The 25,609-nt window shown below is 40.9% G+C and overlaps 1 pseudogene; it reads right to left on the reverse strand.

Moving 5' to 3' along the window:
• Window positions 1–25,609, reverse strand: part of LOC119535229 — a 61,952-nt pseudogene that overhangs the window by 4,529 nt on the left and 31,814 nt on the right.

The following is a 25,609-nucleotide window of genomic DNA, read 5'->3' on the forward strand; positions in this document are numbered from 1 at the left end:
ACTTTCCATGGGGTGCATGCAATGCATTGGCTTAAACAGGAATTTATTGACTTACAATTTGGAAGCTGGGAGAAGTCTGAAATCAAGGGACAATCAAAGTGATGCTTTCTCTCAGAAGACTGTGGTATTCTGGGGCTGGCTGCCAGCAACCCTTGGCCCTTGGCTTTTCATTACATGGCAATACACACAGCAGCCTCTCCTGGCTTCTCAGTTCTGTTGCCATCCAGTTTCTGGCTGCTCCCTATGTCTTTTTTCTCTCTCTGACTTTCACTCTGTTTATAGAAGACTAATAATCTGGATTAAAGATCAATCTGATTCATTAGGGCCACACTATAACCAAAGTAGCATCTTAAAGAGATCTTATTTACAATAGGTTCACACCCACAGGAATGGATTAAGTTTAAGAACCTGTTTCTCTGGGGTACATAGCTTTAAGTCACCACAATCGACTATGAAATCTAAGGTGGCAGATGGTCTAGGGCAAGGGTGAGGAAATTTTTACTGTAAAGGGCCAGAAGGTAAATATTTTAGGTTTTGCAACTACTCAACTCTGCCATTAAGTGGAACTTAGCCATAGACAATAAGTAAGCAAATGGGTGTGGCTAAGTTCCAATAAAAGTTTATTTACAAAAACAGGTGGTGTTTTTGTAACATTTGAAATCATTCTTTAAGCCTGTAAATAAGAGAGTCATTGTCTTGGTTTGCCAGGGTACTATAATAAAATATCATAAACTGATTGGGTTAAACAACAGAAATTTATTGGCTCCCAGTTTTGGAGGGTAGAAGTCTAGAATCAAGGTTTTGGGAAGCCATGCCTTCTCTGGAGTCTGTAGTGTTCTGGGGGTGGCTTGCTGGCAATCCATAGCTCAATCTCTGCTTCTGTTACATGGCGATCTGTCTCTTTCATCTCCTCCCATGACTTGTACTTCAATGTCCAAATTTCCTTTATTTATAAGGACTATACAGTAATATTGGATTAGGGCCCACCCTGATTCAGTTTGGACTCATCTTAATAGGATCTTCAAAGACTGTATTTACAAATGACTTCACAGGACCAGAGGGTAGGACTTGAACATTGTCTTTGTGGGGAACATGATTCGCTACCACAGTCATTGTAAGTAGTGAAGGTCCCCAGTCCCAAAGGAGTGTTCTTATAGCTAAGAGTGTAGCCTAATACTTATTAAACAACACCTTGAGATCAGAACAAAGAAGAAAACCCATCAGGAGAGACAGTTATGTAACACCTTGGATCCCACCTTAATAACAAGGGTTTCTCAGTCATTATGTACAGAATTCAGTTCTGCAGATGGCATTGTTCTTTAGTACAAGATCACAGCCTCAGAGCCATCTGGTGCTTTGTGGCTCAGCCCAGCTTCAACTCCTCAAGGGGAAACACTAGTAGTCTAACTTGAGTGGTGGATGCTCACTGTACTGTACTCAGACACAGGTGTCAATAAAATAATCTAGTGAAAATTGATTAGCATGTGTGCAATCTTGCTATGTTTCCAAACTATGTGATTCAAAGAGTGTGTGTGTCTTTATCTGGTGTTGTGAACACTGGCAGCAATAACAATTGTGATCCTAGTTCTGATTTCTTACCCTGTATATCAAGATGATGTGTAAGTCCTTGAAGCTCTCCTGACAGTTCACCTTTTGAACCCAGAATCAGTACATCATTCAAATTTTCCATGAAGCACTGGAAATTCCAGAAGCAACAAATCCCAATTTGAGTGCAGTGTTCAATGGTTAGTAAGCTTTGATGGTCTGGTTATTGTGTTCTTATTATCCCCACAGAGTAATCCTTGCCAAGAGGCTCTGTGTGCAGAAAAACACAAAGCCAAATCATTTCAAGGTCAATGTTCGATGAGTGTAACAGCCTCCCGAGTGCTATAGGAGGTGACTCATTCTTATCACCAGGGGATCAGGGGGACTTCTCCTGAAGCAGGACTTGAGCTTGTCTTGAAAGCTGATGGGATTTTAATAGGAAGAGATGACTGGGAAGAGCCTTCCAAAATGGGTTGTGGGAAGATAGTAGAATGGGAAGCTCTAAGTCCCTCCACTATTAAACAGGCAGAAACTATCTGAATCAACTATTTTGAAACTCCAGAGTCAAGTAGAATACTTTGTAACATTCAAAGAAGAGTGGAAGGAAGAGGCTGGTAAATATTGATAAATACTGGTGAATTTCACTCTCTGGCAGTGGCTACTATTGCCCATCCCCCAGACTTGCAGCAGGCAGCAGTGAGATCCTCAACACAACTTCCAGTGCAGCTTGCTGGTACCAGAATGGGATATAAAGACATAGTGTCCCAAGATCCAGGGGTGTATGGTCTGATCACTGACCACTGCTTTTGATCAGCTTCTTCAGAGCACTGGGGGCCCATGCTCTGAGGATGGCCGTTGTTCCAATCCAAATAGGACAAAGGTGGTAGAGGAGTTTTAAAGACAATACCCTTCCTCAAAACTATGAAAAACATTAGAGGGTTGTATATACTGGTCAAGTGCTGAATCAAGAAAATGCAACTTCCATGAACCATAGGAGAAGCTCCTGGCACTCTTGCTGGCACCTGCCACAGCCCTTCCCCAAGGCAGCATGGAGTTGGCTGGTGCTTCATCCATGGGTTACTGGCCTCCATCTGACTGGAAAAAAACTAACCTAGGAACCTCCCTTCTGACTTGTCCTATTCCCTCCCAAATTTGCCCTCTAGGCAAAAGCAGCTAGGGATGATGAAAGCAGTGTAAGAAACAATTGAGTCAGGCAGCCTGGGCCAAATCAGAAGAGGAAGAAGTTCTGTTTCCTAGGGATTAGAGGGGGCATTCAAATCTCTGTAAACAGGGGAACTCCTAAGGTCAATAGCAATCACAAGCTCAGGATAAGACATAGGCTCAGAAAGCACAGGGAGGACCCTGTACTTTGCATTTGTCTTGGGCTGACCTTCCTGAGAGGAGGGCTGAGCTCCGATGGAGAGCACTGGCCAACACAAAGCCAATTTGGAAAGACTGTGAAAGCTGTTTTGCATTGGTTTGTTTGGTTTTATTAGCTCCTGACACTCAAGAAAATCGGTCATGTCACCATCTAGATACAAACTCAATAACCAGACAGCTCAGGGACAAAATGCCAGAGTAACACTTTAAAATGTTAAAATGTACATGTGAAACAAAAGATTACAAGACAAAGAAACAGGAAATGATGGCATAACCAAAGGAAGAGGATAAAAATCTAGAAAATATCAATGAAGACCAGAATGTGAACATACTGTACAATAACTTTTGAAAATTGATATTCAATATGCTCAAGCAGGTGGAGGAAAATACAGGGAAAAAACCCTAAAAGATATCAGGAAAACAATTAATGAATAATTTGAAAATCTCAAGAAAGAGATAGAAGTTTTGAAAAGGAACCTGACTGAACTACTGGAGTTGAAGATCATAATAACTGAAATGAAAACTTCCCAGGAAGATTTCAATAGCAGATTGGTGCTGGCAGAAGAAAGGATAGTGAACTTGAAAACAACATACTTTAAATGAGTCAGGTTGAAGAACAAAAAGAAAAAAGAATTAGAAAAAGCAAAAATAGCCTAAGAGACATTTGGGATACCATAAAGTGTACCAGTAGACACATAATGGGGGTCCCAGAGTGAGAAGGAGAGAAATGAAAAGAAGGAATATTCAAAGAAATAGACAGAAAACTTGCCAAACTTGGCAGAAAACATGAATATGCACATCCAAGAAGCCCAAAGAACACAAAAACAGGATAAATTTTAGAGAAATATGCCCTGACGAAAGGTGGTTAAACTGTCAGATGCAAAGGACACACAGAGAGAGTTCTAAAAGCTTCAAGAGAAAAGCAACATGTTATGAGCAAGGGAAACTCAATTAAATTAAGTGCTGATTTCTCATCAGAAGCCATGGAGGCAAAAAGATGGTGGGACAAAATACTTAAAGTACTGAGAGAAAACAATTGCAAACCAAGAATTTTATATCTAAGACTATCTTTCAAAAATGAGAGATTAAGACAGTCTCAGATAAACAAAGCTGAGCAAGTTCATTATCACTAGACCCGCCCTACAAGGAATTTTAAGGGGAGTTCTTCAGACTGAATGAAAGGCAACTAGAGGGTGGATAAAAGAGGTGCAAAGAAATAAAAGCCTCCTGCAAAGGTAACCATATAAGTAATTAGGAGTGCTAGTAATACCATATTGTATGTTTTGGTATGTAACTCAACTTTTTACCTCTTACAGGTGCTAAAATGCAAATTCATAAAAAGTAATGATAAATCTATGGTTTTGGATGTACAATTTCCAAAGGTATAATTTGTAACAAGTGCAAAAAAAGGTGGGGAAATGGAGGAGTATAGGAAAAAGTGTATGCGTATGCTATTGAAATTAAATTGGTATCAAATAAAATATGATTGTTATATATTTATGATGTTAAATTTTAAAACCTTGGTAACCACAAAGAAAACCGATGAAAAATACATCCAGAAAGAAATGAGAAGAGATTGAATACGGTACAGTTAAAAAAAATCTTATAAATGTGGTGGTAGACAAAAATGGAAGAACTGAGGATAAAAAAAGGTATAAGACTCACAAAGATTAAATTGCAAAATGGCAGAAGAAAGTCCTGCATTATCAGTAGTTATTTTAAATGTAAATGTGTTAAACTCTCCATTCAAAAGGCAGAGATTGGCAGAATGCATTAGAAAAAGCATGACACAACTATATGCTGTTTAAAAGAGACTCACCTTCAATTTAAATACATAAGTAGGTTGAAAGTAAAAAGATGGAAAAAAATATACCATGCAAGTAGTGACCTCAAGAGACCTGAGTTAGGTATACTAATAAACAGATAAAATGAACTTTAAGTCAAAGACTGTCCTGAGGGACAAAGAAGGTCATTATATACTGATAAAGGGGCCAATTCAACAAGACGACATGGCAATTGTAAATATATATGCAACTAACAGCAGAGTCTGAAAATACATGAAGCAAATATTGACAGATTTGAAGGGAGAAATAGATGGTTCTACATTCATTGTAGGAGACTTTAATATACAACTTTCAATAATAGACCATCTAGACAGAAGATCAATAAAGAAACAGAAGATTTGAATGATACTTTAAACCAACTAAAGCTAATAGACAAATATAGAACACTTCACCCAATAGCAACAGAACACACATTCTTCTCTACAGCACATAGATCATACTCCAAGGTAGACCATACACTAGGTCACAAAACAAGTCTCAGTAAATTCAAAAATATTGAAATCATACAATGTATCTTGTCCAACCACAAAGGAATGAAACTGGAAAATTCAGTAACCAAAAATCTCCCAACATAGAAAAGCCCAGGACCTAATGGCTTCACAGGTAAATTTTACCAGGCATTCCAAGAATTAACACCAATCTTGCTCAAACTCTTCCAAAAACTTGAAGAGGATGGAACATTCCCTAACCTATTCTATGAGGCCAAAATCACCCTCATACAAAAGCCAGACAAAGATACTACAAGAAAAGAAAATTACAGACCAATATTTCTTATGAACATGGATGCAAATATCCTCAACAAAATACTAGCAAACCAAATCCAACAGCCCATTAAAAGAATTATATGCCATGATCAAGTGAGATTTATCTCAGAGTGGTTCAACATAAGAAAAATAATTAGTGTAATACACCACATTAACAGAATGAAAGGAAAAAACCACATGATCATCTTTTTTTTTCTTAAAATAAAATTTAATTTTTTCATAGGGTTATTTGTTTTGTTATACAAGTTCTTTTCCCTGCCTGCTATTCAAAGAATAAATACATTTCTTTTTTTTAAAGAAAAAATAAAATAAAAATACAATACAATAAAAATGTCAGACGACAGCACCAATGCCAAGAATCCTATATCCCTCACTTTATAGACATTTAGCTTTGGTATATTCCCCTTTGTTACAATTAATGGAAGCATATTACAATGTTACTGTTAACTATAGACTCTAGTTTGCATTGATTGTATTTTTCCCCCAATACCATCCCATTTTCAACACCTTGCAAAGTTGACATTCATATGTTCTCCCTCATGTAAAAACATTCTTATATTTGTACATTTAATCACAATCATTGACTATTCTAGGTTTCACTAAGTTATACAGTCCTGGTCTTTATCTTCTATCTTGCCTTCTGGTGTCATTCATACCCATAACCTTCCTCTTTCAACTATATTCACAGTCATCTTTGTTCAGTGTATTTACAATGTTGTGCTACCACCACACAGTATTGTGCTATCCATTTCTGGATCTATAAAATCAATCTTGTTGAACACTATACTCCTTCAGCATCACATGCCTGATCTCTATCCTCTTTCTGTCTCCTGATATCTTCATTTCTACACTCTTCTCTAACCTCTCTCTCCTGTCTTTTCCTATCTGTTTGTAGCATTTCCTTTAGTATTTCTTACAGGGAAGGTCTCCTGTTCTCTCAGTGTTTCTTTATCTGTAAATATTTTAAACTCTCCTTCATCTTTGAAGGACAGTTTTGCTGGGTATAGGATGCTTGGTTGGCAGTTCTTCTTTTTCAGTATCTTGAATATATCATACTACTGCTTTTTCCCACCATGGCTTCTGCTGACAGATCTGCACTTAGTCTTATCAAGCTTGCTTTGTATGTGATGAATTGCTTTTCAGTTGTTGCTTTCAGAATTCTCTCTTTCCCTTTGACCCTTGAAAATCTGGCTAGTAAGTGTCTTGGAGTAGCTGTATTTGGATCAGTTCTGCTTAGGGTATGCTGCACTTCTTGGACCTGTAATTTTATGTCTTTCATAAGAGTCAGATAATTTTCATTGATTATTTCCTCTTTTATTCTTTCTGCCCCCTTTCCCATCTCTTCTCCTTCTGGGACACCTATAACATGTATATTTGTGTGCTTCTTGTTGTCATTTGGTTCCCTGAGACCCTGCTTATATTTTTCCATTCTTTTCCCTATTTGTTCTTTTGTGTGTAGGGTTTCAGATGTTCTGTCCTCTAGTTCACTAATCCTTTCTTCTGCCCCTCCACTTCTGCTATTGTATGTCTCCTTTGTGTTTTTCACCTCTTCTATTGTGCCTTTCATTCTCATAAGTTCTGCCATCTGTTTTTCAAGCTTACAAATTCTTCCTTATGGTCACCGAGTGTTTTCTTTATATCCTTCATCTCTTTTGTCACATTTTCTTTCAAGTTATTGATTTGATTTAGAAGATTCATTTGAACATCTTTAATTAGTTGTTTCAACTCCTGAATCTCAGTTGATGTGTTAGTTTGTTCCTTTGACTGGGCCATATCTTCATGTTTTCTGGTGTGGCTCATGATTTTTTGCTGTCTAGGAATCTGATTTTCTTGATTAGTTTATTCTGGAGATTGCTTTCTCTCTTTTGCCTAGGGATTTCTTGTTGTTGTCTTTGATCTCTATCTTTTATTTGTTTGTCTCATTGGTCAATTTTCAGACTGGCTCTGTCCCCCAGTACTCCCCTCCAAATAACATGCCCACTGTGGCCTGCCATAGGGATGGGAGGTAGACACTGGGCACCCCAGCAAGTTCACAGTGTGTTGTAATATAAATCTGCTGGTTTTCAGTGGTGCTCAGTTTTCCACCAGCCAGCAAGACCTGGGTTTGTTTTAGAGCCCTGCTTTAACAGTTGGGTCTTCCATATTTCTCAGCCAAAACAGGACCAGGTTTCCATACAAGGAATGTTGATTAGCTCCTCTGGTCCTAAGAAAGGGTCTGGAGCATCTTTTTAAAAGTGTTTCGATTCCCTCACACATTCTGGATGGCACCATTTGGTAACTTAATTGTCCTCAGAAACGGCTTTGCCTCCCAGCACAGGCTGTGTCTACATAGGTGGGCTGAAACTCTGGGATTCCTATGCCCTCACTTTGCCAGCCAAAATTTGGCTCAATTTGGGGCTCCACCTGTGGCAAAGTACTCCCTCAGCTGACCCAGTACTCCGGCCATAAGCAAGGCAAGGAAATGGCTGCCAGTTGCTGCTTCCCTTAAGGTTGGGGGAGGAGCTTTCAGACCCATGGCTGAAAGAAGAGTCTCTGTTCACACTTTCTCAGTCCCTTTGTCCCTCACTGACCTGGGCCTTAAAATGTCTTCTCCTTTTCCCCAGGTTTTCAAATGGTGGGGGTAACTCTCACTGCTGTGAGAGATTTTGTAATCTGTGTCCCTTGTGGGAGGGGTCCTGTCTGCTGATTCAGTGCCTTTCCCACATTGAAAACAAGTGAGGGGGAAGGGAGAGGACTGGCTGATCCAGGACAGAAGATTCCTACCTGATATTTCTTTTTTTCTTCAATTCGGCATTTGCAGGGTCCTTCTCCAGTCTATATTCTCCTCCAGAGTTTCAAAGAATTCAGAATTGTCCTTTTTTTTATTGAATCTCTGGAAAGAAGTTTTCAGAAGCTGTTTATGTGACTATGTCAATGATGTCCCTCCTCAATACATTTCTTAATTGACTAAATTCAACACCTGTTCAGGTTGTTGTCTCTTTACCAACAGACTAAATGGGCATGAGAAACCTTCAAAAATCTTGCAATTAAAAACCACTCAGGAGCAGAACCTAAACTCCTTTCATGTAAAAAGCAAGATTTCATCAGTCCTTTTCATTTGTTAGGCCCCTGTTCCATTTTCTTTTCAGGCTGGGCTCTCCAGGTGACCATGGTTAGCCCAAGCTGCCCTTCCTAGACTGACCATTTCCAAATCTAGGTCTCGGACCAGGCTGCTCTGGTAACATCCAGACCCATGTGCATGCCTGATCTTCTTAATCTATGCACAAAAGACATTTGACAAAATCTAGGGCCCTTTCTTGATAACAAACACTTAGAAAACTAGAAGTAGAAGGCAACTTTCTCAACATGATAATGGGCATATATGAAAACCCACAGCTAACATCATACTTAACTGTGAAAGACTCTAAGCTCCCTCTAATCAGGGACAAGACAAGGATACCTACTGTCACAACTGTTATTCAACATTGTAGCTTCAAGTTCTCATCAGGACAACTAGGCAAGAGACAGAAATAAAAGACATCCAAATAGGAAAGGAGATGACATAATCCTATATATAGAAAATCCTGAAAAACCACAACAAAGCTCCTAGAGCAAATAAATGAATTCAGCAAAGTGGCAGGGTTACAAGATCAACACCCCTAAATCAGTAGTGTTTCTGTACACTTGAAATGAACAATCTAAAGAAGAAAACAATTCTTTTTACAATAGCAACTAAAATAATCATATCTAGGAATAAATCTAACCAAGAATATAAAAGACTTGTACTTAGAAAACTATAAAATGTTGCAAAAAGAAATCAAAGAAGACTTAAATAAATGAAATGACATTCTGTGTTCATGGATTGGAAGACTAAATACTGTTAAGATGCAAATTCTACCCAAAGCCATTTTCAGATTCAGTGCAATCCCAATCAAAATTTCAACAGCCTTCTTTCCAGAAATGGAAAAGCCAATCATCAAATTTATATGGAAGGTAATAGCTAAAGCTATTACCACTAAGGAGTAGAACCTAAACTCTTTTCATGTAAAAATCATGAAAAAGCAGAATGAAGTTGGAGGGCTCATGTTTCCCAATCTTAAAACTTCTTACGAAGCATGTAATCAAAAGAGCAGGTTACTGGCACAAGGGCAAACATATAGACCAATGGAATTGAATTGAGAGTTCAGAAATCAACCCTCATATTTATGGCTAACTGTTTTTGACAAGGGTGCCAAGTCCATTCAATTGGGAAAGAGTAGTCTCTTTGACAAATGGTGCTGAGAAAACTGGATGTCTATATGCAAAAGAATGAATGTACAAAACCATGTACAAAAATAAACTCAAAATGGATGAATGACCTAAATATAAGAACCAGAACTATAAAACTCATAAAAGAACATATGGGGAAGCATCTTCAGGATCTTGTGTTAGACAATAGTTTATGTTTATTCCCAAAGAACAAGCAACAAAATTAAAAATAGATAAAAGGGACCTCATCAAAACTACAAACTTTTGCAGCTCAAAGGACTTTATCATGAAAGTGAAATGACAACTTAAACAATAGGAAAAAATATTTGGAAACCACATATATAATAAGGGTTTAAAATCCAGAATATATAAAGAAATCCTACATCTCAAGAACAAAAAGACAAACAACCCGATTTAAAAAGGGGCAAAAGATCGAATAGACATTTCTCCAAAGACAGTACACAAATGGCCAAAAAAGCACATGAAAAGATGCTCTACCCCATAAACCATTAAGAAAATGCAAATTAAAACCACAATATGATATCATTTCACACATGCCAGAATGGCTATTAAGAAAACACAAAATTATGAGTATTAGATATGATATGGAGATATAGGAACACTCGTTCATTATCGGTGTGAATGTAAAATGGTTCAGCCACTGTGGAAGACAGTTTGGCAGTTCGTTAGAAAGTTAAATATAGAATTACCATGTGATCAAGCAACCCCACTTCTAGGTATATACCCCCCAAAATGGAAAGCAGGGACTCAGATATTTGCACACCAATGATCATAGTGGAGTTATTCATAGTTACCAAAAGATGGAAACAATTGAAGTGTCCATCAACTAATGCATGGATAAACAAAATATGGTATATATACACAATGAAATATTATTCAGCCATAAAAAGGAATGAAGTTCTAATACATGCAACAACATGGATGAACATTGAAGACATTATTTTGAGTGAAATAAACCATACATGAAAGAACAAATAATGTATGATCTCAAGGATATGAAATAATTAGAATAAGCAAATTTACAGGGTCAGATAGTAGAATATGCTTTACAAAGGACTGGGGGTTGGGGTAGAGAATGGGTCATTAATGCCTAAATTGTACAGAGTTTCTATTTGGAATGATGGAAAACTTCTGGTAATGGATGGTGGTAATGGTAGGGCAGCATTGTAATAATTAACAACATTGAAATATATATTTGAACATGGTTAAAAGGGGGAATTTTAGGTTGCATATATGTTACTAGAATAAAAATTTTTGAAAATCCATAGAACCACACAACACAATGAACTCTAAAATAAACCATGGACTATAGTTAATAGCACAATTATAAAAATGTTCTTTCATCAATTACAATAAACGTACCACACTAATGCAAAGGGTTAATAATAGGGTGGTATATGGGAACTGCATTTTATGCATGAATTTTCTGTAAAACTACAACTGTGCTAATAAAAAAATAATAATAAAGGAGACTTCCAGCAGTAGGGAGCTGCAAAAGCCAAGACATAAAGGAAGGAAAATGCAAGGTGTAGAGTAGGAAGACAGACCCAGGATCTCTCTACACTTAACACATTGCCATCAGAAGTCACTCTGCTGGGTATTATAATTATTATTTTTAAGAGAGAGACTGCCAAAAATTGAGTTTAAACCTGACAGTTGGGTAAGGAATAACTTCTGCTTTAATTTTCTTGCCTGTAAAATGGATAATGGCATCCATCTCATAGGGAGTTGGAGAAGAATGAGTTTTCACAGATCAAGGACTGAGAACAGGTCTGGCATATAGTAAGTGCTCATTAAATGTTGGTGGTTATTATTATTAGAAGCAACATGTCTTGAGCATCTGGAACCTAACCATGTGGTTTTCTTTCCATTTTCAACCTTACCTTTTCTATCACATGGCTTGCCCTTAACCTAACTTTCCCACCATATATGGCCTTCAGTGTTTTTGTGGTCTAAGAATTTCTATCTCTAAGATCATGATTTGGGGTTCCATCTTTTTCCCTGTTGCCATGGTATGATGGTGTCTGCTGTTTCTTAGGATGTATCTTCACTAACGGATTTTGTGGGAAGGAGAAAGACTCGGCCAGCTGCAGCTTTTGGGGCTCCTCCTGCCCACTATTGCTCATAGCTAATAACTTCCTCATGGTCTCAGTCAATAGCTTTTCACCACCCCTGCAGCTTATGTAAGCAGAAACAATGAATTCTTTTTTATTCTCCAGATCAGGAAACCAAGACACAAAGAAGCTGTGCTGTCACTGAGTGGGTCCCCTGACTGACTATCCATGCTGTGCTCTTTACCATACACTAATTCAGTGAATGTGGGCCCAGCACTGTGGTAGTAAGGAACAAATACCCAAGTTGACAGAAACAGGTGGGGTGGATGGCAAATCTCCCTAGGATGAGAATTCTAAGCTTGGGGAATTGTGGGCAGAGTTAGAGCTCCTCTCCTTCCCCCTGCCATTTAGGGCCCAGTATGGACCTTGGGCCAGTTCCTCTGAGCACCTATTTCCTCATCTAGACGTGGGTGTGGTTGGAGTAGGTGATCATCCAGGTCTTGCTGTGAGACACGGTGAGTGAGTCCCCAGAAGAGCTGATCCCTTCTTGTGTGGCCTCTCGGTTTCCTAGGGCTGCTGTAATCAAGGACCACAAAACAGGTGACTTAAAACAACGGAAATTTATTCTTTCGCAGTTCTGGAGGCTACAAGTGCCTGCAGGGGGGAGTCCATCCCTGTTCCTTCTAGTTTCTGGAGTTTGCCGGCAATCCTTCATGTTCCCTGACTTATAAATGCGTCGTTTCTATCTCCACCTCTGTTATCACCTGGTCTTCTCCCTTGTGTGCCTGTCCTTTTCTTACAAGGGCAACAGTTATTTTGGATTAGAGGTCCACTCTGTTCCAGGATGACTACATCTTAATTTAATTCTATCTGCAACACCCCTATTTCCAAATAAGATCACATTCTGAGGTACTGGGGGTTAGGACTTTAACATATCTTTTTGGGGTACCAAGACAGTAGCCTTAGCACTGCATGTATAATGCTGACTTCCTCCAGTGTGGAATATTCTGGCACCCAGCCTTGCAGAGGACTGCCATTTTAACTGATTCCGGGGACTCTTCACATACAGTAAGAGGAAAGGCCCCATAACTCTCTTCCTGCCAGTTCTTTATCTTGCAACCAGTCCTTACCTTTGCCTCTTTCAAAATCCTATTCCCACAAGAGTGTCATTTCCCCCAACCTTGGGGAGTCTGGTCTATACATATTAACCCACTTTGCCCTGCTCCTCTCTTCTCTCCCCTATGTACCACTGCTTCTTCCTACCATTGTCCCCTGTCCAGTTCCCAACAGATCCTCCATCTGTGCCACTGCCGAGGCTGCCACACTTTTCTTCTCCCTAAATCTCACCCTAGTGGTCCTCATGCGCCTATATACTCATACATTCTCCTCGGGGCTGTCTCATTGGAATTCCAACACTTTTTTGTGCATTTTGGAAAGATTCACTGCAGGTTTCTTCTAAATGGCAAGCTACCCTAGTGAATTTAAATCATCATTTGGTTCCTCCAAATTCAATTTATAGTCACCTTTTTCAGGAACACAGCTGTCATAGAAAGCATCCTTGGCACTTGCAAATCATCCACAGTGGTTTTACCTAAGCTCTATCGTATTATTAATATTCCGTTTCTATATTTTGCAGTAGTTTCAGTAAGACCCTTTGAAAGATTAAATATCGATTCAATTTAATGCATCCAGACAAAGTTCTAACATATGATCTTTAATAACTGCTGAGTTCTTATTAGGAGTGTCTTGGGCTTTAAACCTTATAAATTAAAATCTTGAGAATGAACCACTAGTAATAGTCAAGCCCATCAGCAAACTGATTATAAACTATAGGATACAGTGGTAAGATTTCTCTATATAATATCCAACTTGTTGCCAATTTTCTACCCAGACCCAATCTCTGTTCTATCCCCTCCTCTCCTTTCTCTGGCCTTGGTTATCACTCAAGGGAACTGTGGCAATCGTTTCCTCCCAGCCCCAGCTGATCTGTTTCCCTGTGTGATATGGGAAAGACAGAATTCAACATGCAAGGATTTTATAGACAAAACACCTGGGAGAGAAAATAGGGCAGGAGATGGAAAAGGTTGGGAGAGTCATATGATCACAATGTAAGTCTGACCCCATGGGAAGAAGAAGGAAGGAAGGTTGGGGGGAAAAATCCTAGACTGCTGTGAAGTCTAAGGAAGGGTTGGCTGATGGCAGAGGTGTGCTGAAGCTGGCCTGTACTGTTTATAGAGCAGATTGCAAAACATTCAGGAATTTTGTGCACTGGTTGTTAAATCACTGGCAACTTGAAATTGGCCATGGTGGGAATATCTGCATCAGGAAAGTTGGCAAACACTATGAATCAGGGCTCTTTAGTTTTCAGAGAACTGGTTTACCTTGACACCACTGGCTGCCATGAAGTCTTTAGCCAAAGCCAGCCATCAGAAGAGTCCTGTGCCTCCAGGAATAGACTTGCCTTAGTGTCCCTGTCATGCTCAGTCACTGGCTGGGAGCAGCCCATTGGGCAGCATGACCTCAGCACAAACCTGGTAATGGATTGCAGAGGGCCACATCTGGGGCTCTTGATCCATCACACTCCCTGTAGTTGGAAGTCCGAGAGGCACATTCAGTCGGCTGCTATGGTTCTCTCCTTGCACCACACAGATCTACCTCTCCAGAGATTTGAACCTCTGTGGTTCCTGTCAGAAGAGGGAGGCTAGTGGCATGAATTATAGGCGCCATCATGGCAGTTGACCTCAGAGCTCTACCTGGTCCTCATGCTCTCCCTCCTTGTGGGTTGAATTGTGTCCCCCCAAAAGCAGTGCCCAAGTCCAACCCCCAGTCCTGTGAATGTGACCTTATTTGGAAATAGGATCTTTGAAGATGTGATTAGTTAAGAGGATGCCAAACTGGATTGGGGTGGGTCCTAGTCCAATATGACTGTTGTTCTTACGAGAAGAGGAACACAAGACACACCGGGGAGAAGACAGCCTTGTCAAGATGGAGGCAGAGATTGGAGTTATGCCTGCCCAAACCAAGGAGCACCAAGGACTGCCAGTCACCACCAGGAGAGACACATGGAACAGATTCTTCACAGACATGGGATGGAGCACGGCCCTGCTGACACCTTGACTTTGGATCTCTACCCTTCAGAACTGTGAAAGAATAAATTTCTGTTGTTTTAAGCCATCTAATTTGTGGTGCTTTGTTATGGAATTCCCAGGAAACTAATTTCCTCCACTATCCATTCTAATTTCCCCTCATCCTCAGCAGGTCTTCATGGCTTACCTGGTGGTGTGGCCTAAACCTTGATTCCTGAGGCAGCTAAACCCTCGATAATCATACTCTTCTCAGTTTGAGATGCTGTATGAGTCTGCTCACAGTTGCAATGGAGCAAAGGAGTACCGGGAGTCACCCATATGGCTTGCCTGGATTCCTCATGTGTTCATTGCCTTCCCCTACCTCCTCCTGCTTGTCAGTTCCATTACTCTTACTGATATGTAGTGTCCTTGGGTATAAGCAGTCCAAAATGCCCTGGTGCATGTGTAACTAGTAATTAGTGGGACCCTTGCCTTGTTTCCCAGCAAGCGTGTCCCTCTTTGGAGACCAAGATTTTCAACCCTGCAAAGCCCAGAGTTGTGGGAACAGAAAACACATTCCATAGGGAGAGAATGAGAGTGATTGCTGGAGACGCTGAGCTGCCCATCTACTTTGCCCCAGGGGCACCATGCTCTAGTGACCATCTCTACATCTTCCTGGTGGCCAAACTTCCTTACCTGCCCTTCCAACCTTGCCTGTACTGACCGTAATCATGGCCTCCTGGCTTTTGGGGGTGAAGCATCACTACCTGGCTTCTATTATTTGGGAGGGGAAGATCTTCCCCAAGCATGTTAGCAAGCCCAGCTCTGTGTGCGCCTCCCCTACCATCATCCTTGGCCTGCAGAAAAGAGCCACACTGAACTTCTTAGGGCATGACCGATGGTCTTGGTGAAGGGTGTCATCCTTTGAACCCTCTCATGGAACATACTTCTCTGGTGGATCCTCGACTATATGTAATACATCCATTCTAGCCTTTTTATTCCTTCCTCTACTGTTAACAAGGGCAACTTTGGCATTTCCACTTAGATGACAGCTGGTCATTGTCTTCTCTAAATATCACCATGTGGTAAGCTTGCTCTATCCCCTGTGGTCCTTGCTAGGGCATTAAATCCTGTGTCCCAAGAGAGTACCCACAAGTCAAGGAATTCTTACTTATCTCATCTGGCATGCTAGCTCCCTTGATCAAGCCTATTTACTGGCCTGGCATCCAGAAGAGGAGGTAGGGAAAGCTTCTGAGGGGGCACCTGTTTTCTTGTAGAGGAGAGGCTTCTGAAGCATCTTCCATTCCAGCCTGGCTCATAATAGGAAAGTGAGAGTCATATCTGCAAGCCCAGAGGGTCCAGGCAGATAGCAGAGTCAACACCACCCTGGCATCCATCCAGTTATCCCTGTTCCATGTTTCAGGATAACAGGTTTTATAAACAAGAGTGCTGACCTTTCAAAACAGACTTGCTTGACTGGGCATTCAGAAGTTTCTGGAGCTCTGCAATTTTAACAATTTAGGTAGATTTTCAGCTCAGCTTTGTCTACCCTTCTACCACAGGCATTCAGAGCCTCTTTGGAAGCTACTCCCCCGAGGCTTTCTGACTTTAGCATTAGCCATTACCTGCTTGCTAGCTCAGTCTCTCATTATCCTTCTGTCAGGCATCAATAAGACTCGGCAGGACCCGGCTAATTCTGCTCCTTTGTAGACATTTCTCTCCCCATATTTTTCAAATGCCTGCATCATTGCATCTGCCACAGCATTCCCTCCACTGGGCCAAATCTTAGGTCACCTCTAGGGAAATCTTTAGCAACTGAGCTACCATGTTATGTCAGAGACTCTCCATGGCCCACCTACCAACCTCTTCACCTGCTGAGCGGTGAGTAAGTGGGTCCCAAATCCCCGGCTTGCGGCTTTTCTCGGACCATGCCTGGTACCACTTTGTTAGTCTGAGTTGTCTGAGAAATAGAATCCAAGATGGATTAAATGTGAAAGGATTTTATTAGAGGAAGCAGCTGTGAGAGAAAAGTGGGGTAAGGTGGGTGAGGGTGGCCTGGGAGAGCTGTCAGTCTTCCACGCAAGTCTGACCCTTGAAAGAGAGAAGGAAGGATGGTTGGATGGAAGCGACCCAGCCTGGCATGCAGCCTAAGGACATTTTGGTAAGGCCATCAGGGAGTCCTCATGCCAAAGTCAGCTTTCAGAGGAGTCCTGTGTCTCCCCAAAATGCACTTGCCCTAGTGTCCCTGCTTGGCTCAGTCAGTGGCTGGGTGCAGCCTGTGGGAAGCCTGGCCTTCTGAGTGCAGCGGCTGGGGCACTCTGTGAGTTATGCTTCCTGTGGTGGGAGGTGTGAGATGCACAAGTTTTATGTCTGCCAGTACTCACTCTTCAAAAACAAAAGCTAAATTCTTTGCTGAAGAGTTGACAGCCTTCCACAGTATGATCCCAACCTGTCTCTCTAGTCTTGTTTCCCATGCTTTGACTTCACCCCTATGCTTCCAGCAAACAGAGCTGTCTTGTTTTGTTCAACCCACACTTCCGGTCCATTACTCACACCCTTCTCTGTGCTTGGAACGCATGCTGACCTCACCTTTCCCCTCACCGAGTTCAAATTCCTAAATCCTAACATTTGGTTTAATGAAGGTAACTTTGGTTAAAAAGAACTGACACCCACCCAAGATAGCCTGAGGACAAAGAAACTGTTATAAAGAAATGGAGTTCTCTAGAAACCCTAATGCAGGCAATAGAGCCAGGCCTTTCACAGGGGTGGGACCATGGCCTGGGAAGTCATCAGAAATCAGAGGGCTTTCTTTTCTCTTCCCCCTCTCTGCTTCACTGTTCAACTCCCTTCTTTCTCTGCAGACCCATTTCCTCTGTCACACCCAGTGCCGCACCATGATTCCCCCATGGGCTCCTCAGAGCTGAACCTGGTCCAATGATCATTTTCAGGTAGAGGCCAGCCTGTGACAGGTGTCCACCTTGATCAGATTAGCTAGTGTTCTTCTCACATCTCCCACAGCCTACTCAGCTGGGAGTGCTGCTGAAGACAGCACGTTGGGGGTTCAATTTCCTTGACTGCTCAAGCAAATACCAATGCAACGATTCAGCTTCAACAGTGGGAATGTATTTGCTCAACCGTTTGAGGCTGGGAAAAAGTCCAAATCACGACGTCATCAGGGTGATGCTTTCTGCCTGAAGGCGATGGCATTCTGGGGCTGGCTGTCAGCGATCCTTCATTCTTAGTTTGTCACATGGCAAGGCACATGGCCTCATCTCCAGGTCTCTCTCTTCTCTTCCAGATTCCATTGATGTCCAGCTCTGGCTACTCCCTCTGTGGCTTTCTCTCTGACTGTCTGCATTTCACTGTGCTTATAAAGGGCTCCAGTAATAGGATTAAGACCCATCCTGAATGAGGTGGGTCACACCTTAACTGAAGTTGTCTCATCAAATGTCCTACTTACAATGGGTTCACACACACTGGAGTGGTTTAAACTTAAGAACATACTTTTTGGGGTACATACAGTTTCAAACCGCCACACTGGGCAATCTGTTTGACATGCCTTTTGATCATCCTTTGAAGATAGTGTGAGTGTCATCTTCCCATTGAAGCCTTTCTGTGAGATTACTCCTCCACTTCAGAAATCTCACTGAAGTTTTTTTTTTTTTTTTTTGTATTGCTGTTAAAACAAACCTGACATGTCTCTACTTCTAGAACCTAGAGATCCATCATGTGCTCCATAAATAGCCACTGAAGGAATGAATTGAATGAATATCGAGTATTTTTTGGATTTCACTTTGTCTTTTAGTAGTCATTATACTTGTATAATAATTCTTCTGAAGTCTGAGTGTGTGTGTGTGTGTGTGTGTGTGTGAATTCCACATTGCTAATAATTTACATATATTGAGGGGTTAGAAATGAAAAGACTCTAAGGTCCCAGGAAGAAAGAAAATGCTTGGAGGGAAATCTAAACACTAAAGTGTGGCCATGTTGAAGCTTCCAATTTTTGAATACCTATTATTTGCTTTATCCTGTTCTCTCTCTCCGACTATATTGGCCATTTGAAAGGTGTTCACTAGCTTGGTTTATTAAAAAGCATTGAGCCAGGAGTAGAGTGTCTTGGGTTTTAGGCCTAAGTCTGCCACTCACCACCAATGTGGCCTTGAGAAAACCTCTGCCGGTCTCTCATCTCCTCCACAGAATGAGCAGGTTCCTGGGGCCCCTCAGGCATCTGAGCTCTGACATTCTGATTCTGACCTTTCTTTCTTAGAGTTTTCACACTGTGGGGAACGGCATTAAACTCTAAAACAATGCCACCTACCCTACCCCCCAGACTGGAAATTTAATGGGAAGAGTAAGTTGATCTGGTTTGTTTTGGAACTTATAAACATTGACTGGTCCTTCTAGTTTTAGAAATTCTTAAAAAAAAAAAAAAAAAAGGAAACATAGCATTTTTTTATTAAAAAAAAAGCCACAACAAATATAGGATTGGCCATAGGGAACCCTCGAGCTGTGCCTTTAGTTTATTGCTGCATAAAAGCATAATGGTGGCATCTCCTATGGAATTAAGGAGGAAGAATGAGGTATTTTATTAAACATCAATGAATTTACTTTTTTGCACAGGCAGTACATGCACATGGTGTGAAACGGAAAAAGTACGAAACAGAATATAGTGAAAGGAATTCTCCCTCCTTCCTTCCCAGCTAGCCAATTCCCCTCACCAGAGGCAATATCTGTGACTGATTTTGTGTGCATTCTTCTAGAAATAGGATGACGTCTTTTGAAACATTTTTCTGTTTCACTTTGTCATCTGATTTCTGTTCTTTGGTGAGCAGGTGATGTTTATTCATGACCAGGTTTCCTTGCTTCCAGGCTTTTTTTCTGCAAACCTTTCCAGGGTCGTTAAAGAACATCTACAATGTGGTGTGACCCTGAAGCTTTGATCTGACTGCTTAATTGCCTTTGCTAATCACACCAAGATCAAGCAGATAAAAATAGCCTCCAGGGTCAGCAGAGTGAGTGAATCCCACTGATTGGGGTTTTGGAAGGCAGCGGAAGATTAAGTTCTAATAGACTCCTAGAGGCAGCCTGAAATCATTGCCTTAATTAAATAAACTAACCTTAACTATTAGAGCTATGTAAACATTTTGACACCGGATTTTAGACTTTAAGTTGTGAGAAGCAGAAGGAAAACAGACGTGTACTTCCTGGAGAAGTTTTCAAATTATTTTCCTAAGTGCCCTGTCCCAAGCAAAAGGAAAAGACAACACCCCCCTCCCCCAAATCTTTAACTGAACAGTTGAATTTAAAAAATATTTACTGATTACTTATTCTATAATAGGGTTTGTTGTAAGTGTTAAGGAAACCATATGAATAAGATCATGACTTGCCTTTAAAGTGTTCCAAATTTAGCAGGGGAGAATGAACAATCTGTTTGGTTTGGTCCACAAAGAATAACTCTTTCCTTTTCTTGACAATATTTATCAAAGCTTGTTGAAAAATTTAACTGCATTTCAAAAAATAGCATGGACATACAAAAAGAAAACAAACATCACAGCAACAAAAGAAATAATCCAAGTAACTTTGAATACCATACCTTGACTATACACCCTTAGCCTAAAGACTAGAAAACTGCAAAAACATCTTGAATCCTATTTGTAGGTTTGCTTTTCACGGTGGTATGTATGCAACTATTCTGAACTATTTTCTGTGTATTGTAGGACTGAGCAAATGAGAAAATTTATCACTGTCATTGAAAGCCAGGATTCTTACTTTTGGAGGAGGAAGAGACCCTGATGTACTTTTATTTTTTTTCTATAGCACTTATAATCCTCTAAAGTATTATATAATTTATTTATAATTTATTTGTTATGTACACTATTTATTATCTGTCTTTCCCCCTTGAAACACAGCTCTGCTGGGGCAGGGATCTTTGCTTATTTTGTTCACTATTTGTACCTAGAATAGTGCCTGCCACATAGTAGGTGTATAAACAATGCATGTAGATGAATAATGAATAATGGGAGCTAGTGGTGGAAATGTAGATTATAGTATTCATGTAGATGGAGAGTATTCAATAATAATATTAAAATATTTGGATTTCAGCCTGTAGGCAATGAGACACTACTGAGAGTTTTGAATGGGCTGCAACACAGCAAAAATAGTGCATTAGGGGATTGTTCTGGGGTCTCTCTGCAAGATGGCATGAAGTTGGAGAGGCAGGTTAGGAGGCTCTATAACTGAGGGAAATTCTCAGGCCTCTCACAGTTGTAAGTGACAGAAACCCAGTTCAAACTGAATTAAGCAGTGGATATATGTTTGGGAATTTTGGTTCTGGACACAGCTATGCCCAGGGCCTGTTCACCTGGTGGCTAGAGAGGGTTCCATGAAAGCAAGTGGGAATGTGTAAGGTCTTTTGAGGTCTAGACTACAAATTGGATCAAGGTCACTTCTGTTCCATCCTATTGGCCAAAACAACTCAGGAGACCAGCCTAGATTCAGGGCATGGGAGGATAGACTCTACCTGTCTGTGCCAGTTCGATGTATCGTGTCCCCCAAAATGCCATTATCTTTGATGCAATCTTGTGTGGGCAGACATATTAGTGTTGATTAGATATTGGAATCCTTTGGGTATTTCCATGGAGATGTGATTCAATCAACTGTGGACAAGACCTTTGGTTGGATAATTTCCATGGAGGTGTTGCCCTGGCCATTCAGGGTGGCTCTGAATTAAATTACTGGGGCAGACAGAAGCTCAGACAGAAGGAGCAAGCTCACTACAGCCAAGAGGGACACTTTGAAGAATGCACAGGAGCTGAGAGAGTAGCTGCAGCTGAGAGACAGTTTGAAGATGGCCATTTAAAGCAGACTTTTGCTCTGGAGAAGCCAAGAGAGAAGAAATGCCCCAAGAGCAACTGAGAGTGACATTTTTTGAGGAACTGCAGCCTAGAGAGGAACATTCTGGGAGAAAGTCCTTTTGCAACCAGAATTCTGGAGCAGACACCAGCCATGTGCCTTCCCAGCTAACAGAGGTTTTCCGGATACCATTGGCCATCCTCCAGTGAAGGTACCTGATTGTTGATGACTTACCTTGGACACTTTATGGCCTTAAGACTGTGTAACCAATAAACCCCCTTTATAAAATTCAATCCATTTCTGGTGTTTTGCATTCTGGCAGCATGAGCAAACTAGAACACTGTCCTTGGGAGGAGCTGTAAAGTCCATTGCACAGGATGGGATATGGGGCAGTGTGAAGGGTTGTGGCCACTCTTGCCACCTACCAGAGTGGGACAAGCTTGGATCTGGGTGCTTACTCTACCCATGGGCAGTGTGGTCACAGCAGAACTTGCTGCTGGAGTGAAGCTTTGTCAATGGGGTTAATTGTACACCTTGCCCTGGAAGGCCCCTCTCAACTCCCTGCTGTATCTTCCTCCCAGCCTCATTCAAGGAAGGAACCAGTCCAGGAAGCTGGACTGGTCTGGTGGCTGTTTCCATAATTAAAGCTGGTTTTACATGTGGCAAAGGAGGCAGTTGCAGATATGGTATGTTTTTTTCTTGAGGTCTACTGGGAAAGGCTTGCCCACCTCTAGACATGTTTCTCCTCCTTTACCAAGGGGGTTACCAGCACTTTAAATTCTACCCACAAATCCTTAGATCACGGACTATAGACTCACTTACTATTAAAGCCAGGAAGGAACTTCCTCATCAACAGTAAGGACACAAGTCTAAGATGTTTAAACTGCTTGGTCATGGTTACCCAGCTTTTTAGTGAAATTAACTCCTTTGGATGAAGGAGATGTTAAAAAGCAGAAACTTGGTTCCTCAAAAAGTTAAACAGAATCACCATATGACTCATCAGTTCCACTTCTAGGTATATATCCAAAATAATTGAAAACAGGTATTTGAACAAATACTTGTACACACATGTTTATAGCAACACTATTCACAATAGCCAAAAAGGTGGAAACAACTTAAATGTTCATCAGTGAATGAATTGATAAAATATACACACCATGGACTATTAATCATAGAAAGGAATGAAGTAGTGATACATGCTACAACATAGACAAACCTTGAAATATTATGCTAGGTGAAAGAGGCCAGACACAAAAGGACAAATATTGTATGACCCCATTTATATGAAATATCCAGAATAGGTAAATACTGGTGAGTGCCAGGAGCTGGGGGGAGGGGTTAATAGGGACTGACTACCTATTGAGTATGGGGCTATTTTTTGGGGTGATGAGAATGTTCTGGATCTAGATAGAGGTCGTGGTTACATAGCATCATAAATATACTAACTGCCACTGAAGTGTACACTTTAAAATATTTAATTTTATATTTTATGTTATGCTTCACTTCACTTGAAAAAAACCCCAAACAGCAGAAACCTTAGGAAGGCAACGCATCACAAGCAATGAATGCAGTGGCACTGGAGTTGCTCTGTGGCAGGACAAGATCTCTGGACCAGAGCCCTGGCTCGGCCGTAACAGGCAGTCATGCAAACTCACTCTCCAAGCCTGGGTCTCTTTTTCTGTGAAACAGGGTTGTTTGTGGTGAGCAATAAGTGAATTGGGCATGTGCAATGCCTGAGAAACAGAGACATGCAATAAATGTAACTGGTGTTACCCCGAGATTCAGTGTGCCTCCACACGCCCCAATGTAGGACCTTCTCCTGGACCGCAGGCAGCAATCTGTAGGAGAAGGCAGAGTTTTCAAGGAGAGAGCTGCCCAATTCACAATCACAAACATTAACGGAGGGCCTTGGAGGTCTAGGCCTAGAAGGAAAACAGGCCCAAGCTCAGAATGAAAGTCCTGCTTAAACCTATAATGGTAGACCCTCTTAGCAATTCCTTCCCCAGGCCCAATTCTGGCACCTCATCCGTTACGCCTGCACTTGACCACGACTGTGTTCTATGCAGTGGCCCAGCTTGGGGCTCAGTTGCTGCCAGCACTACTCAGCTCTGGGTCACATTCTTTTGGCCAGGACCTTTCAGAGCCCAGTCTCTGAGTCCATCTGGGCAATCCCAAGGTTGTACAACAAAACACTGCCTGCTCTTCTGAGAGGTGAAGCCCAAAGGACAAGTGACTTCAGCTGTGATATCACTAGAAAAGTAGCTGAGCCAATATAATTTGTAATAGACAAAATTAACATGAACATATGTTTACTCTAAAAAAATTTGGAAAATACAGGAAACAATAAAGAAAAAATAATCAAAAATCACCTGAAATCTTACCATTCGGAGATGACCGCTGTTAACATATTGGTGTATTTCTGTCTGATCATTTTTCTAAGGGTGTGTGTGTCTATTAGAAAATTGGGATTATACTGCATGTACATTTTTGTAATCTGCTTTTAAAAATTTGTTATATTCCAATTATCTTTTTAATTAAATAGCTGTACTATATTTCATCACACATCAGGGTATATTAGAATTTATTGAAACTTTCTCTATTTTTGAACTTTGGATTTTTCCATTGTTTTTAATATTACTAATTTTAAGAGTGATTCTAGTGATTGGGGGAATGAAATATATAGAAAGGTAGGAGGCAATTAAAAAACATTTTCAGGATTCTTCTAAATAAAATTCATATTAGCTTAAAAACAGATTTTTAAACACAGAAGAAAGTAAAAGGCAGAGACTAGTAAATAAGATGGTGTGCCAGTTTGAATGTATTATGTCCCCCAAATGCCATTATCTTTGATGTAATCTTGTGTGGGCAGACCTATCAGTGTTAATTACATTGAAATTCTTTGAGTGTTTCCATGGAGATCGCCCCACCCAACTGTGGGTGATGACTCTGATTGGATAATTTCCATGGAGGTGTTGGCCCACCCATTGGGTGGGTCTGAATTAAATTACTGGCACACTGCATAAGATCAGACAGAAGGAGTGAGTTTGGTACAGCCAAGAGGGACACTTTGAAGAAAGCACAGGAGCTGCAGATGAGAGACAGTTTGAAAACGGCCATTGAAAGCAGACTCTTGCTCCGGAGAAGCTGAGAGAGGACAAATATCCCAAGTGCAACTAAGAGTGACATTTTTGAGGAACTGCAGCCTAGAGAGGAACGTCCTGGGAGAAAGCCATTTTGAAACCAGAACTTTGGAGCAGACGCCACCCATGTGCCTTCCCAGCTAACAGAGGTTTTCCGGACACCATTGGCCATCCTCCAGTGAAGGTACCCTTTGTTGATGGATACTTTATGGCCTTAAGACTGTAACTGTATAACCAAATAAACCCCTTTTTATAAAAGCCAATCCATCTCTGGTGTTTTGCATTCCGGCAGCATTAGCAAACTAGAACAGATGGTTTCTTTATACAGGGAGTTTGTGTATTCCCTTTGAGGGGGTTTAAGAATACCCTCCTCTGAGAGACATGATTTAAAGGCATTTTGGCACAAAACTTCAAGGATGTTCTTTGAAAGAACGGAAAGTCCCTTCTCAATTAAGATAATTTGAATATTCTCTGGGGTATTCCCCAAGTGTACATAAATTCTGAAGTTTAGCCAGATCAGAAAACTTTTGTTCCTTCCACATGATGCCATTTTCTGGATTTTTCTTGTTTGGAGACTTCTCTGGGCTTGGGCTTTGATGGTTCTCAGCACTTTTTAAACAAACCAGCTATAATACTACAAGGCTGGAGCCTCTGCAGGCATTGGGTGGGCTTGGTATGTGGCTTTTAACCTGAAAACCTCTGGGGGCTCATGAAATC

This window comes from Choloepus didactylus, chromosome 5 (genome assembly GCF_015220235.1).
Source record: "Choloepus didactylus isolate mChoDid1 chromosome 5, mChoDid1.pri, whole genome shotgun sequence".
Lineage (NCBI taxonomy): Eukaryota > Metazoa > Chordata > Mammalia > Pilosa > Megalonychidae > Choloepus > Choloepus didactylus.